This window comes from Pantherophis guttatus, chromosome 6 (assembly GCF_059756535.1).
Source record: "Pantherophis guttatus breed Tessera chromosome 6, ASM5975653v1, whole genome shotgun sequence".
Classification (NCBI taxonomy): Eukaryota; Metazoa; Chordata; class Lepidosauria; order Squamata; family Colubridae; genus Pantherophis; species Pantherophis guttatus.
The window spans coordinates 23,233,926-23,249,756 of NC_142068.1; the positions used below are offsets into that span (position 1 = coordinate 23,233,926).

Below are 15,831 nucleotides of genomic sequence, written 5' to 3' on the forward strand. Positions count from 1 at the left end.
AATGGAATAAATAAAATATACTGTCAGTCTCTATTTCAGGGTTTTTCAGACTGTGTTTTGTAGACTCCTAGAACTTCATGGGAATTTGTTGGGGTTCCATGACGTACTTAAGCCCTTTCACCTCAATTCATGCAATGGAAAGGACGAAGATGTTTGTGCAATGACATTGCATAATGCTTTGCCTCTTGATCAGGAGTTCCAGGGTTATTTTTAAACTAACAGATTCTGATCTATTAGAGGTTCTTCTTCGCTTTTATATGTTGTTCTCTAAAGTCATCTTAGACATATTCAGTGGCCAGGCAAAAAACTGGGACAATGAGATTGCAAATACAAACAAGCTTTCTTCACAAACTTCCTTCCTTCCACTGGCTGGGGAATTCTGAGAGTGGAAGTCCACACATGCTTTAGATATTTAAAAAAGTCTTTTGAAAGATCTCTATGTTCTTACATGAGATTGTCAATCATTTCAAATGTTGATAGAGCATTTGAGTTGGTACCCAGTAGCCAAAAAAATGTGCATGAATAGAATGACTAAGAGGTAGTAGCTTTTCCTTGGTCTCCATATCTTGTAAGTGGATGCCTGAAAGCACATTTCTAAATTGACTTTCTTATGTGATTAGAACCTTTTGGTGAAATCCTATATACATGAACTAAACCATCTGTGTATGCATTGATATTTTTAGGATTTTCTGATGCATCAAGTGCCAGCTCTTCTATGTCCCAAAAGTGTTTGTTTCAAGAGGCAACTGGTCTTTCTAGTATTTCTTTGAAGCTTCTCATCCAAGAAGCTTCTTAGATCTGACTGGTTGGTGGGGAATGGAAGGATTTATACTCCTTGCAGGCAGCTGGACATTTGCATTCTTTTAGCGGATTGTTAAGATCACCTGGAGGTTTATCTGTGTCACCTGAGTGGTGCAAATTGGTGTGGACCTTTTTGGAACTGTTGAAAGGACCGTTTTCTGGATTAGAGATAGATGATAGCAATAGCAATAGCACTTAGACTTATATACTGCTTCATAGTGCTTTACAGCGTTCTCTAAGTGGTTTACAGAGTTCAGCATTTTGCCCCCAACAATCTGAGTCCTCATTTTACCGACCTTGGAAGGATGGAAGGCTGAGTCAACCTTGAGCCTTGTGAGATTCGATCTGCCAAACTGCTGGCAGCTGGTGATCAGCAGAAGTAGCCTGCAGTACTGCACTCTAACCACTGCGCCACCGTGGGTCATGATGTCGTATTCCTCCCACTCTGTTGAGAGGGGGCTGTTCAATTTTGACATAGATGGCCTCTCTGGCCCCCTCTTTCAAACCAGTAGTCCTCTCTGTCCAAAATATAAACTTTGTTTTCTTCAAAAGAGTGGCCTGTATCTTTTAAATGCAGATGGACTGCTGAATCTGTTTGTTTTCTTATGTTGTTCCATGTGTTTATTAAAGAGGCCATCTATGTCCTCTTTAAATCTTCAAAGAAAAACCAGAAAGTCCAGTTGCCTCTTGAAAAAAACACCTTTGGGACAACCATGACCTGGATGACTGAGAATCTCCATAACCAGCTCTTCTATGCTAAGTCCTGAATCCAAACATATCCACACATGTATGTGTGCACATATACATTACATATGTTAATATTTGAAATCAGGTATTCTCCTTCCCAAAGGATATATTTAGATTTTTCCATAGAATTGTCAGGCTACAGCATCTCCCAATATCTGCATCCAAGAGTTTCATACAAATTTTGATCACTAATATTCTCCACGTATCCCTCTAATGGTCCTGGATATTTTTCTAGGCTTAGCTTTTCATCTCAGTTTCCCAAGTGTAAATTGAAAATAATCGTGACCAAGAAGATCTTAAAGCACTTTGTATTATTATTTATATTAAAGTTGCTGTTTAAGTCCATATTACCAATGATGAGAAGTCCAAAACGGGTATTAATTACTATGAGCCAAAATGTACCATTTCTACCTTTCTATGTAGAAAATTTATCTATTTCTTCTCCAGCATACTAGACTGCAGCAATGATTCAAAATAATTTTAAAGCTCCTTTAACTTTGACTACAGTATAAGTATTTTTTTGTTAAATAAAAATGTATGATGTGGGAAATAGACTGTAGCTGAAGGACATTTAATTATCTTTCAGGCTGGGGCAATTATCTTGTGCAACTAGTATGGAATGCTCCTTTGAGGTTTTTATAATAGGTTCATTTGAAATGAATAGAAGGAAACACATAATTTTGTAACCAAAATGTTGTTTTTAACTCCTTTGCGCTGCAAAGAAGCAACTGACACGTTACAGTTGGTTACAAGCATTATGCAAGTTATGTGCCAAGCTTTGGGAATAACATCAGCATCTGCTTATTTCCTCCAAAATGATCCCAAGTAATAGCTCAAGATTTCATAGCATGACTATCTCAGATTTCTGGATCCAGTGGGTGTATTGGGAATTTTGTGGACATGTTCTAGACATTTCCATATGTAGGATTGTTGCGTAGAGGTCTTTTTGCAAAATGATTGCCATAGGAGCACTTCCCTATTCACCATGTGGTTGCCACCATGGTTATGTCAATCACAAAAACCTGAAATGACAATCCTGCTTCACACTACTCCCACTAGGCTCTTTTGCCACTGTCTATAACCCTCGTTTTCCATTGTGTTTTTTTCTGGAGAAACAAAATAATGGATTCTAGCCATCCATCATTTTCATTTTCTAAAGATGTCTATGAGATAAACTTTCCAACATGCAAATTTCTTTTTAAAAAAAAACTTAATAAAAGCTAAGAAGATTAATCTTCCTATGAAAGAATTTTCCTTCTCAGAAACAATGCCACCTGATTGGACCCAGGAGATGTTCCTTTCTGTTGCAGCATCTGGTCTGTTAAACAATCTTCCTTCACCTCCATGCCCCAAACCTGCTAGTCTTTAGAAAGTCATAAATATCTGATTCTTTCCCGCAGTGCTGTGTGATGGATGAGAGGTATCTGCATTGGGACAAGGTATTGTAGTGAGTTTGTAATCACCTAAAAGTCTGTAGAAGATTCTCAGCAATCTAGATCGTGGTTGTTCCAAAGGTGCTTTTTCAAGAGGCAACTGGACTTTTTTGTTGTTGTTGTTTTTAAGATGTTTCACGTCTTATCCAAGAAGCTTCTTCAGCTCTGACAGGATAGTGGGGAATGGAAGGATTTATATTCCTTACAGAAGCTGGTAATCTGCATCATTTTATTTATTTATTTATTTTTAAATATTTTATTTATTTTTTAAGACAGACAAACATTTAATACATCAATCCTCCCTTCCCTGTCACGTCTCGGTGTTATCTTCTAGGCTTCTTTTCCATCTTCCATAAGTTTCTTCTATCTTCATATTCATCCAAACCATTCTAACAGTTCATTTCTAAATTCAATATTATAATCATCATTTATACATAATTATAGTATCAATCATTTGTATCTCTTTTCCAACCAACTATAAAAATAGTTCCATGTTTTAAAATATTCTGATTCCTCCTTATCTTTAATCATCAAAGTTAATCTATTCATTTCTGCACAGTCTAAAAATTTTTTTATTACTTCTTCTTCCAAAGGTATTTTCTCTAATTTCCAATTTTGAACATACACAATTCCTGCAGCTGTTATTACATGTATAATCAAATATGCATTTTCTTTACTAATTTTTTCTGGAAAGATACCCAGTAGGAACAACTCTGGTTTAAATTCAATACGTTGTTGTATCATTTTTTCCAGCCAAATTTTAATCTTGTACCAATAATTTTTTGCTTCAGGACAAGTCCACCCCATATGGTAATAAGATCCTGGTGTTTGATGACATTTCCAGCATTTAGCTGATTTATCTTTGAACATTTTTGCTAATTTCTCCGGTGGCATATGCCATCTATAAAACAACTTATATTGATTTTCCTTATATGCTGTGGACATTGTTAATTTATAGTTCCTTTCGCATAGTTGCCATTTTTCAAATTCAATTGAATAACCAAAATTTCTACCCCAGGCTATCATCGTTTCAATCTGCATCCTTTTAGAAGATCATTGAAGCACTTGGAGGTTTATCTGTGTCCTCAGGGTCACCTGAGTAATGCTCCTGGTTCCTGTAATCTGAAATTTTTTTTGTAATCATCTGTTGAAGTTTTGCTTTGATTTAATGAAATGTTAGTGTGTATGTGTGTGCGCGCATGCACACATACATATGTGTTATTGTAAGCAACCCTCAGTTGCATTGGTGGAGTTGGGAAGCCATATACTGCAAATCAACTAAGGAAATACATGTTCAATATTTATTCACTCATTTATTTAATTTTCTATAGCTACCCAATCTCAACAAATGACTCTGGGCGGCATAATATCACACCAATGGATATTCCTCATATCAAAAGGAAAAAAAGGCTAACGGGCACGTGGGAGGATGTCCCACTGCAACTGCTCATTGGTGCCGATGGGCACTCGTGTTGTTTATCCTCGCAGCAGTGAATTATTACATTCTTGCACATTGTCTAATTATAGACTGTAGACAAAAAGATTGCTGAAACATTTGTATTAGACAGGGATTATGCTCTTAAATCTGGGAGTAGGGATAGCTGTTACATTTTATAGCCAATTAACTAAATGGCTATTATTATTATTATTATTATTATTATTATTATTATTATTATTATTATTATTATTATTATTATTTAGACTTCTATACTGCTTCATAGTGCTTTACAGCCCTCTCTAAGTGGTTTACAAAGTTAGCATATAGCATATTGCCATATTGCATTAGCATTAGCATTAGCATATGGCCCCCAACAATCTGGGTGCTCATTTTACCCACCTCGGAAGGATAGAAGGCTGAGTCAACCTTGAGCCGGTGAGATTTGATCTGCTGACCTGCTGAACTAGCAGTCAACTGAAGTAGCTGCAGTACTGCACTCTAACCACTGCGCCACCTCAGCTCCATTATAAGAAATGGAATGAGAACCAGATCAAAGGAGGGTGCAGACAGGTCATCCAGAATTGTACAATTAAAGAAAAAGCTCCAAATATATTAAGCTTAGTGAGCGGTGCTAAGAATAGTGAAAACAGCTTCTTAAATTATGCTTAGGGGAAAAAAACAAACAAGTAGCTCTGTGGAGTTAGCAAAATGTCAGTCTTCAACAAAAATGTATATGTTCCACCATTTCACCAAGAAATTACTCAGAAAAGAGTATCAGAAGTGAAGCCTAAGAATAATAGAAACACATCCAGAGATTCACTTCAGATGAGTATCAGTTTCCACAAGCAGATGAACTGTAACCTAGACCCGTGATGGTGAACCTATGGCACGCGTGCCACAGGTGGCATGTGGAGCCATATCAGTGGGCATGCGAGCTCAGCTCGCCAGCTGATTTTCAGGCCTTCTGGGCCCACCGGAAGTAGGGAAACAGGCTGTTTCCTGCCTCCGGAGGGCCTGAGGGGTGTGGGGAAGGCCCGTTTTTCACTCTCCCAGGCTCCAGAGCCTTTCTAGGAGCCTGGGAAGGGCAAAAACGGCCTTCCCCACACCCCCGGAGGCCCTCTGGAGGCCAGAAATGGGCCATTTGCTGGAAGTTAGCAAATAGGCCATTTCTGGCCTCCGGGGTGATGGGGAAGGGCATTTTCACCCTCTCCAGGCTCTTAGAAAGGCTCTGGAGCCTGGAAAGGGTGAAAAACAGGCCTACCGAGCCCACCATGCCATCACGTGCCAAAAGCAGGGGGAGCCCTGCGTGCATGCACAGGGGGCAGGGAGCATAGAATTATGGGTGTGGGCACGTGTGTGCACAACCCCCCCCCCGCGCTCCCCCCACTCTTGGCACGCAATGGCAAAAAAGTTAGCCATTACTGTCCTAGACTATTTAAGGCACCGTTCTGACTAATTCTTTATGTATTACCTAGGAGAAATATGAGAGCCCTATTGAGGAACTGAACGGTACGAATGTTGTCCCTATTTTCAAAAATGGAACAAAAGGAAGATTCATACATCATCATTCAATGTATTTCCATACTCGAAATTATTCTAATGCAATCATAGACCTGAATTTCTAAGCGCTTTGAGCAGCGTTGGCAAAACAAAAGTCAGTTTGGATTTTTCAAGAGCTTATCTTCCCACACTAATCTTATCTTCTTCTTCTTTTTTAAATTGGGCATTTTTCTTAGTTGATTATAGCAATGCTGTAGAATAATACTTCAGCAATTTTTTCCCAGACAGAACTTGAGGATTTCTCCAGCTTAATAGTGGACTGTTCATCTTGGTGCTTGAGCCACTGACAACAGGAGACAAACTCACTACTTTGGGGAGTGATTGACCCCAAGAAGTCTTTTTCTGGAGGCCAATCCCAATTGTGCCGTGGCTCACTATTCATTTCAAAAAATAAAGCTCTAGAGATGTTTCCTAGTGGAAGAAAACTGTCCTTTTATGGTTGGGTCAAATATTAAAGTTAGATAATTATGTCCAATATCTGCATCTCAAAAATATCGCATCCTGCACATACCTAGTTCTACAGATGTATGAGTTGGGCGTGAATAATGTCTTCCTACAGGGATGTTAAAATTGTTGTCAGATGAAGCAAAGATTTCTGTCTCAAACCAAAGGTCAGTCTAATCAAGACTTCTTTGCAAACCAGACAGTTCCATGACACTGAGTAAATTTGTTTTAGCCATCTACACTTCCAACTGTTGCCAATCCTTTTACTTGTTACATTTTACAATCTCTGACAATGAAAATGGAAACATCCTAAGGAGATACGTTTCTTTTGTTAAAATATTTTCCTAGCCAAGTGGAAGATAATAAAAATGTATCTTTTAGAAACTTTTAGAAACTTTCTTTCTTGTATGTTCAGTTTGATGTGTCCTTGCTTTAAAAAAAAAAAAAAAAAAAGAATTAGAATTTCTATGTGTCTATAGGTTTGAATTCATATTTATGTAAAATATCTCATGATGTTCATCTTTGCTATAAAATTCCCAGCTAAAGGTTTATTCTTAATAAATTAACGATAAATTAATAAATTCTTAATAAATCTGGAAAATATTGGATTAGAGAAGACTATGGCCCCCAGGGGGAGAGCTTTCTCTGTGGGAGCACCTGCCCTCTGGAACGAGCTCCCCCCGGAGATACGGACAATTCCGGACTTACGTACTTTCCATCGGGCCCTCAAAACCTTTTTATTTCATCAAGTCGGGCTGGCCTAATCTCTCCAATTTTGTATTTTAATTTGGATTTTTAATGGGGGATTTTAACTGTCGGACCAAATTGTTTAATTCATTTTAAAATTGTTTTTATATTTTGTATTTGATGTTTTTTACTTCTGGCTGTTCACCGCCCTGAGTCCTTCGGGAGAAGGGCGGTATATAAATTTAAATATTAAATTAAATTAAATTAAATTAAATTAATCAAAGTTTGGAACTATCTTTAAGTTTTAAATGTGTGAACAGTGACCTTAAGAAACTAGATTTTTATGCTAAAAAGATGAACTGAAATTCATTACCACTCTACCTCCTACCCTTTGAATAGGGACACTACAGCTGTTAGTCAGTTTATCCCTGCCAAATTAAGTATGCTTGCTCCTATAATTAACACCTTCTAAATTCTGCATTTCCTTTCCCTTGTACCTATTGATGTTTCTTTGTGATAATCATTGAAAGGCAGAGGGAAAGTTTGCATACTATTGGATATACAATTGCCCCCTCCCCAAAGAATTTATAGTTTATCTAAACTATAAGTAGGTAGTTCCAATCAGCGATGCAGTGGTAGAAGTTTTTAAGCCCAGGGTTCTCCATGTAGAGTCCCTTAAGATTTAGGATTGTCTCCTGTTATTTGATGTCTGTATGAAAGCACAGAGAAAGGCCATCTAGAGCAGGGGTATCAAACTCATGGCATGTTCTGACCCAGCCTTAGCAGAAGCAAGAAACAGACTCCTTGTCACGAAAAACCCTCTTTATTTACCTCTTGTGAATTAATTGCATTCACTCAAAAGTCCAGGCAATAGTCCTTCAAGGAGTTAACTGCAGTAACAGACCTTATCAGTTCCTTGCCATAATTGCAAGGCTGTGAGCTTCCAGCCGAAAGGCTGCAAATTAAGTTCTGGCAAGCAGTCTTTGTGGATGGAGCACAATGAGCAAAATCTTCAGAAATATGAAGTAGTTGTCTCCTATGACAACCACTTCCCTTTCCTTCTATTTATACCCAGCCAGGGAGGGGTCATTCAGCATCCATGTGTGCTTTGCTTCCTGAGTTGACTCCTTGTCCTCTGTTGTTTACCTCTCCTAACTGCTCTGCGCATATGTGCATCTGGAACAGACCCCAGCTCTTCTTCCTCCTCACTCACATCAGACTCCAAAGGCAGCTGCCACTCCGGTGGCTGGGAAATGTCGGACGGCCTTGGCTTCATCTCTGTGTCCGACATAGAGTATCCATCAGAGCCTTCTCCAGACTCCAGAACTGGCCCAACTGAGTCACCATAGGCGAATAGGGGACAATTTAAATCAAATAAATAAATAAATAACTCCCCAACCTCCTCATTGTCTGAGTCTGCCACCAGCTCTGCTGGCAGCTGGTGAGCCACAACACAGCATCACGGTGGCATCACGTAATGTATCAGGACTTTTTTCTCCTTCACTAAACTGGACGTGGACGTGGCCAGCATGTGGTCACGTTCGACAGCCCTGATCTAGAAGTTTCAAATGAGATGTCATCAATATGCTAGGCCTAACCAGAGCCTCAGTAGAAATCTTGAATTAATGTTTGGAGGCTAGGAAAAAGTAAATTTAGTTTAAATCCCTATAAAATGGTGTCACTGTTCATCAATGAATATCAACATCAGCCCTGATAGTTATATATTAGATGAGATTTATTCTCAATTATTACCAGTATTCTGTAACACATTATTTGTGTCTTCTACTGCAATAAAACAATTAACTTGGTAAAAGAGCCAGAGAGATTTTTTAAAAATGCATACACAACACCATGACAATAATTTAGACCAGAGGAGTTTAAAATATGCTTTGGGTAGAATCCCCAAAGTCTTTTCAAAAAACTTACGAAATTTTAATCTCTAATACAACAGGAGAAATTATTCAATATATGGTATAGTAATCCTATTTAGCTATGCATTTAAATTACCAAAAACATTTTGCCTTGCAGCCAAGTCTCTCCACTTCTAAGAATAATTTCGAGTTGAATCTTAATATTTTACTCACTCTAGAAAAACAGTATAAATTATTAGCAAATTCCACTTACAGTAGAAACTCCTAGCCAATGTGGTGTGAATGTGAAGCATTCTCCAAGAATTTAAAGCAGGGGTGAAATCCAGCAGGTTCTGACAGGTTCTAGAAAACTGGTAGCGGAAATTTTGAGCAGTTCGGAGAACTGGTAATGGAAGTTTTGAGTAGTTCAGAAAAGTGAACCCCAGAGTGGGGTGGGAATGGAGATTTTGCAATATCCTTCCCCCAGGAGTGGGGTGGGAATGGAGATTTTGCAGTATCCTTCCCCTGCCATGCCCACCAAGCCACACCCACCAAGCCATGCCCACAGAACCGGTAGGAAAAAAAATTGGATTTCACCACTGATTTAAAGCCTTGTAGCCCTGGTGCTGGTGATTTCGAGGTGCCAAGAGATAATAAAAGCTATTTCTTAGGAATTAGAAAAAAAAATCTGAAATCTTTAGAGAGACCTTGCTTAATTTAGGATATTAGCAAATTCCAGAGAACTCTAAATATTGTGAACTAAGAAATATATAGAGAATACACTTACAACTTTCCACAGCTCTGCAGCATATAAATTGTCTAAATTATAGATTTGCTTCAACCTTTATAGAGTTGCAGACGTTGGCTATTGGATCTTTATATAGCTTTCCATTAAATTAACAGATATTCATCAGTATGATGTACTCTGCCAACTTAGAACCATATATGAGAGGGAATTGGAAACACTTGTTTTTTATTTTTCATATAAAAGTTGCAATCTGAGTTCCATTAGATTTAGAATCTGATACATACATTTTACAAATCCCATATTCCCCTTTTTACTAAATATATTTTCAATTGTTTTTAGTTTTATTTGCAACTAACTTTACACGTCTTATCTGAAATTAGTTTATGTGACTTCCTTCCGTTACAGTGATCAAATATTAATGTTTAAATACTACTGTTGACTTTTTACCTGTTGCTGCCATACTGCTATGTTAAAAATGAGTATATATGCTATTTTCTTTCTGTCAATATGTCTTCCTTGGTTTTCATCAAGTTCCCAATGTTTCTCTTTTAAATGTCTCCAGAAAGATACAGATTCCAATTCCAATTCCAGTGGCAAACATCAATAATACTCCTTCCTCCTATTTTTCCACACAAAAAAAAAACCCTCGGAGAGGGTTAGGCTGAGGCCTAATACAAACAATGGCTTCCAGGCCTGACAGGGTGATTGGCCCAAGGTCATCCAATTAACTTTCATGGCTAAGGCAGGACTAGAACTCAGTTTCCTCGTTTCTAGTCTGGTACCTTAACCAGTAGAACCAAATTGATTCTCCTACTAGAAATCATACTAGAAAACTCAACCATGACCAAAGTGACTGAGAGGCTACCATGCTCAGGTCATGGCTTTAATGAACAGGTCAAGGAAATATATGTATGTATGTATCTATGTATGTATCCCTCTTTTTTTTCTTCTGTTTTTGCAGAGTTATTCACAACTCTCCATCATTTCCAACAGCAGAAAGAGAAATAAACTCTCTCTTAATACTCTAACCTGATTGAGGAAGATTAGTTTAAGCTAGCACAAGTTTGGGTGTTTGGGGTTAAAACTAGCCCTGTTTAATTCCACTGTTGACTGCGTTTGGAGAGAATGCTTTCTTTAATACTGTGCCATACTAATATAGTCATAAGCAGTGGTGGATTTCAATTTTTTTTACTACCGGTTCTGTGGGTGTGGCTTGGTGGGCGTGGCATGGCTTTGTGGGTGTAGCTTGATGGGCATAGCAGGGGAAGGATATTGTAAAATCTCCATTCCCACCGCACTCCGGGGGAAGGATACTGTAAAATCTCCATTCCGTCCCTAATCCCGAGGAAGGTTACTGCAAAATCCCCATTTCCTCCTGATCAGCTGGGACTTGGGAGGCAAAGAATAGATGGGAGTGGGGCCAGTCATAATTTTTACTACCGGTTCTCCAAACTACTCAAAATTTCTGCTACCAGTTCTCCAGAACTGGTCAGAACCTACTGAAACCGACCTCTGGTCATAAGGTAGTAGTAAGAATATTATTATTACATTAATGCCTTGCTTCAATAAACCTTAATGAAATGCAGTGAACAAAATTTGTGCCAGTGCCTTTTTTCCAGATAGTAGACAGAATCAAGAATATTCAAACCAGTCTAGACATAATTACATTAACAGCGTAAAATGATGCAAATGACATCCTTTTGGTTTGAACAGGCGATGTCTCTCTTTTGATAGATTGAGGTCTTGATGTATCATTGGCACAATGTTTCATCAATCCAGCACAATCTTAGTTCCATTAAGGAATGACTTTTTTCATTGCTTAGATGTTTAAACTTTATAGAGGTTAGAGATAGTTCAGCACTTCTTCCATTGAAGGAACATCTCCTGGGTCCAGACTTTTATATATAATAACATATCATAGTCTTAAGCATTTTGCAAATGTTATTTATTTATTTATTTTTACACACCTTTATTTTTTAAAAAAAAAAAACTCGGGGTGGTGAACATAACTCTTTGCTCTCTAAGGTCCCTAAATCCCTAAGCACACCCTTCAGAGAAAGTGACTGGCACGAAGTCACCCAGCTGACTTTAATGCCTCAGGTGAGAGGCCTGTAGTAGTGGACTAAAGCACTGTTATTAACAGATTAACATCTGCTGCTTGCAATTACTGCAAGTTCAAATCTCACCAGGCTCAATGTTGACTCAGCCTTCCATCCTTTCAAAAGGTAGGTGAAATGAGGACCCAGATTGTGGGGGCAATAAGCTGACTTTGTATAAATATACAAAAGTATGAAGGCTATTGCTTAACGCATTGTAAGCCACCCTGAGTCTCTGGAGAAGGGCGGCATATAAATTAAAAGCAAAAAAAAAAAACCAAAACTTATAGACTTCTAATTTCTAGTGTGGTGTCTTAACCACCAGACTAAACTGGCTTTATGCATAACTGTGAATTTTATAGGCCATAGACCACACTTTAGAAGTTACAGACCCAGAAATTATCTTGTGGCTTCCTAGAAGATGTAGGAAATTATCCGGGTTCAGGATTTAGTTCATAACACCTATGGAGAAGACCAGGTTGGTAAAGATTGTTATTACTTACTTACTTATTTGTATCCCACCTTTCTTATTTTTACAAATAACTCAAGGCAGCAAATGCATACAATACTTTCCCCCCTCTTATTTTCTCCACAACTGTGTGACAGTTGTGGTTGTGGTTGTAGATTGGGCTGAGAGAGAGCGAATGACCCAAGGTCATCCAGCTGGCTTTTAATGGCTAAGGCAGAACTTGAACTTACAATCTTCTGCTTTCTAGCCCAGTGCTTTAACCACTAGACCCAACTGGCTCTGTATGTTATAAAACTGTACATATAAAATGAGCTATGTGGTCTATCTTCTTTCTTCCACTGCTGGAAATAAATGACTTTTTAAAAAATCTAGCATTAAATTTTATTGTGTTATGTTGCAGGCTATTGTATTTCTGGAAATAGTTTTGTTACGTATAGCCTAGCCTGGCTCTGGCCAAATTGAATGCAGTGTTGTGACCCAGGCCCAAGTAGTTAGTATTAAATACAAACAGTTCGAAAACAAACAGACTTTATTAGAACAGCTGAGAATTAACTCATTCTCAGCGTAGTCCAAACTAAATTAAAGCAAATTCTTCAAAACACCATTTCTCAGTTTATCACCGACCTTGGGATAATTAGGCAAACTGCTAAAGGCTTTTTTTTGGCAAAAGTTCAGAAGCAGAAGACGTCGACAAGAAATGAATACAGTGAAACAAGAAGCAATTCTCTCAATGTTGTTTTCCAGCAAAGAGGCCAAAAGCCGTTGCTGGTCTTTTAAGCCTTATGGGAGGGGCCAATCATCTCTTGGCCCTACTCCCGAGTCATCCTCTCTGCTTTATCTGCTCCTGCCTTCTGGCAGCTCTTCTCATATGTGCACTAGGAACAGGCTCTTCCTGTTCTTCTGCCTCTCTACTGTCAGCCTCTGGGGGCTCCGAAGTCCGCACATCACTCCCCGATGGCCCTAGCCCCATCTCTGCCTCCGACGCAGAGCACTCATCTGTCAGCCTTCCCCAGCCTCCAGGACTGGCCCATGTTCTTCCTCAGCCTCATCACTGTCCAACTCCACTGCCAGCTCCGCAGGCTGCTGGCGGACCACAGCATGCAGCTTTAGTGTAGCTTGGACTGTCAGTTAGGTCTCGTTGGATTACAGGAGGCAATTTTTTATGAGATCTCATATATAACATTTCATGCATTTTGTACATTGAGAAATTAATCTAAATGTTATATTGAATTATTTCTCACTGGCTACCTTCTTAACTGGTCCATTACTTCAGCCAAGAGGTATGGGCAGCAGCATGTATGCCTTGAGTTACAGACTGTCTTACCAAGTAAGTGCTTTAGAACAGGGGTCTCCAACCTTGGCATCTTTAAGACTTGTGGACTTCAACTCCCAGAGTTCCTCAGGCAGCAAAGCTGGTTGAGGAACTCTGGGAGTTGAAGTCCACAAGTCTTAAAGTTGCCAAGGTTGGAGACCCCTGCTGTAGAAGATATCAATTCATTGCCTTCATCACAAGTAGGCAAGGAACTTACCTGACTTGACCAGGAAACATATGTCCATTTTTCATTCTTCACAACAGATCCAAAGATGTAAAAATTGTTGTAAATATAAAAATAGAGTAACGTGTCATAAAACAAACTGTGTGGACACGACCTTGTAGATGACCGCCACTCTGTCAAGGACCTTGAAATACTCATATCAAATGATCTAAGTGCCAAAGCCCACTGTAACAACATCACCAAAAAGGCATTAAGAGTTGTAAACCTAACTTGCATAGCTTCTTCTCCGGTAATATCACACTGCTAACTAGAGCATACAAAACATTTGCTAGACCAATTCTCGAATACAGCTCATTTGTCTGGAACCCGCACTGCATATCAGACATTAATACAATCGAATGTGTCACAAGAAGAGTCCTCCACTCCTCTGCTCGCAACAAAGTACCTTATGCCACCAGATTTGAAATTCTGGGCCTAGAAAACTTAGAACTACGCGTCTTCCATATGACCTAAGTATAGCTCATAAAATTATCTGCTGCAATGTCCTACCTGTCAATTACTACTTCAGCTTCAACCACAACGATACATGAGCACACAATAGATACAGACTTAAAGTGAACCGCTCCAAACATGATTGCAGAAAATATGACTTCAGCAACAGAATAGTCAATGCCTGGAATACACTACCTGACTCTGGTTTCATCCAAAACCCCAAAAATGTTAACCTAAGACTGTCTACTGTTGACCTCACCCAATTCCTAAGAGGTCTGTAAGGGGCGTGCGTAAGAGCACCAGCCGTCCCTAGTCCTAATGTTTCTTCTACTTGTATCTATTTTATGTATTCAATTCATGCTTATAATTATATAAATTACCTAATACGTTATTGACAAATAAATAAATAAATATAAATAATACTGTTTCACAGGCCAACAAATTATAATGCAAACTAACTAAACAAATGTCTTCTATTGCTAGGAAGAATACAGCAAAATATGTAGTAATATTTATATTATAATACTAGAATATATAATAAAAATATATAGTAAAAGTTGCCTTGGACGCCTGCAGTGTTTTATTTCCCTTTCCATCTGCCATAGCAGCATGCCTTCTCACAGAATTTAGACTAATAGCATAAGCAGCACAGTTGTCATGAGCCTGAATACCTCTTCTGGAGTTTTTCTGAAAATTAAACGTTGTCACCCATGGTCTTGCAAGCTGCAGCACAGCATTGAAAGTATTAGCCCTCAGAACTGGGCTTTTAAAGGTCAGAAAGCAGAGTGATATGACATGCTTAATTAGTTCAAAAACCAATCAGCATTGCTAAAACACCAGCAGTACATTGAAAATAGTGCAGTTAGATCCTCTTCAGTATTTATCTCATAGAGAGGAAAAGAAACCTTACAGATGTCATTCATTCTGACAACTTTATTTAAGTTCTTCCTAAATGGCATGGTCACCAAGATCAAAGATCTTTTTTTAAATTGGCAGGAGTCCTTTGACTAGCAGGAGTGATTCGATGCCGTGGATGTCTCTCAGTTGGCCAATTGTCATAATCAATTGAGAAATGGCAGATTCTGTGTTTCCCTTTCATAAATTTTGTCTTTAAAAGTTTTAAATAATTTGATTCCATAATTGATCAACTGTGTGGAAAAGATACATGACATTATTCCTATTTTTTGTACAGTTTTCCTTTGTGATATTTGCAAGTCCTTTTTCCCACTGAGGAAATGTAGTTTTGTGAATGCTTTTCTTGGTTGTGGGTGCTGATGTGCACATTTTCAGTTGAAAAGTCTGAGTGAAAAATTTTCTTGTGTCCACCTCTCCTGAAGTACCTTGGCATCTTTTGTGACATTCAAAGAATGTCTTACCTTTCAGAAAGGCCCACATTTTCTGTAGCCCTTTTTTTTCCCTGAAACTCTTTTGTGTTGATAAAATAGAAAAGTTTCAATGTTGGGAGTTGCTTCAGTATATTTTAGACTTTGTGGAGACCTGATTTCTCAATCTGACAAGTGAAAGAAATCAAGAATAACCTGAAGAAAATGCCTAGAAGTACTTCTAAGAT

At 38.5% G+C, this 15,831-nt stretch overlaps 1 protein-coding gene across 4 annotated transcripts in view; it reads left to right on the forward strand.

The window, feature by feature from the left end:
- PPM1L (protein phosphatase, Mg2+/Mn2+ dependent 1L) overlaps positions 1-15,831 on the forward strand; it is a 189,806-nt gene that overhangs the window by 112,033 nt on the left and 61,942 nt on the right. The window lies entirely within an intron of this gene.